The sequence below is a fragment of the Oncorhynchus keta genome, unplaced genomic scaffold (genome assembly GCF_023373465.1).
Source record: "Oncorhynchus keta strain PuntledgeMale-10-30-2019 unplaced genomic scaffold, Oket_V2 Un_contig_14523_pilon_pilon, whole genome shotgun sequence".
In the NCBI taxonomy this organism is placed as follows: domain Eukaryota; kingdom Metazoa; phylum Chordata; class Actinopteri; order Salmoniformes; family Salmonidae; genus Oncorhynchus; species Oncorhynchus keta.
The window spans coordinates 2,017-3,436 of NW_026278804.1; the positions used below are offsets into that span (position 1 = coordinate 2,017).

The 1,420-nt window shown below is 38.9% G+C and overlaps 1 long non-coding RNA gene across 1 annotated transcript; it reads left to right on the plus strand.

Annotated features, from left to right (window-relative positions):
- The first annotated feature begins 203 nt into the window (after positions 1–203).
- LOC127918573 (uncharacterized) lies at positions 204–1,172 on the plus strand. The gene is made up of 3 exons (XR_008100398.1): positions 204–382; positions 725–759; positions 1,035–1,172. It is a non-coding gene; the product is annotated as an uncharacterized LOC127918573 (long non-coding RNA).
- Positions 1,173–1,420: the final 248 nt, after the last annotated feature.

Consider the following 1,420-nt stretch of genomic DNA (forward strand, 5'->3'; position numbering starts at 1 on the left):
CTATTGAGATATACATGGAGGTTTAATATCCTGACCTAGTGAGATATACATGGAGGTTTAATATCCTGACCTAGTGAGATATACATGGAGGAGGTTTAATATCCTGACCTAGTGAGATATACATGGAGGAGGTTTAATATCCTGACCTAGTGAGATATACATGGAGGTTTAATACCCTGACCTAGTGAGATATACATGGAGGTTTAATATCCTGACCTAGTGAGATATACATGGAGGTTTAATATCCTGACCTAGTGAGATATACATGGAGGTTTAATATCCTGACCTAGTGAGATATACATGGAGGAGGTTTAATATCCTGACCTAGTGAGATATACATGGAGGAGGTTTAATATCCTGACCTAGTGAGATATACATGGAGGTTTAATATCCTGACCTAGTGAGATATACATGGAGGGTTTAATACCCTGACCTAGTGAGATATACATGGAGGTTTAATATCCTGACCTAGTGAGATATACATGGAGGTTTAATATCCTGACCTAGTGAGATATACATGGAGGTTTAACATCCCTGACCTAGTGAGATATACATGGAGGAGGTTTAATACCCTGACCTAGTGAGATATACATGGAGGTTTAATATCCTGACCTAGTGAGATATACATGGAGGTTTAATATCCTGACCTAGTGAGATATACATGGAGTTTAATATACCTAGTGGAGGTTTAATATCCTGACCTAGTGAGATATACATGGAGGAGGTTTAATATCCTGACCTAGGGAGATATACATGGAGGTTTAATATCCTGACCTAGTGAGATATACATGGAGGTTTAATATCCTGACCTAGTGAGATATACATGAGATACCCTGACCTAGTGAGATATACATGGAGGTTTAATATCCTGACCTAGTGAGATATACATGGAGGTTTAATATCCTGACCTAGTGAGATATACATGGAGGAGGTTTAATATCCTGACCTAGTGAGATATACATGGAGGTTTAATATCCTGACCTAGTGAGATATTACATGGAGGTTTATCCTGACCTAGTGAGATATACATGGAGGAGGTTTAATATCCTGACCTAGTGAGATATACATGGAGGAGGTTTAATATCCTGACCTAGTGAGATATACATGGAGGAGGTTTAATATCCTGACCTAGTGAGATATACATGGAGGAGGTTTAATATCCTGACCTAGTGAGATATACATGGAGGTTTAATACCCTGACCTAGTGAGATATACATGGAGGTTTAATATCCTGACCTAGTGAGATATACATGGAGGTTTAATATCCTGACCTAGTGAGATATACATGGAGGAGGTTTAATATCCTGACCAGATATACATGGGAGGAGGTTTAATATCCTGACCTAGTGAGATACGGAGGAGGTTTAATATCCTGACCTAGTGAGATATACATGGAGGAGGTTTAATATCCTGCCAGCCC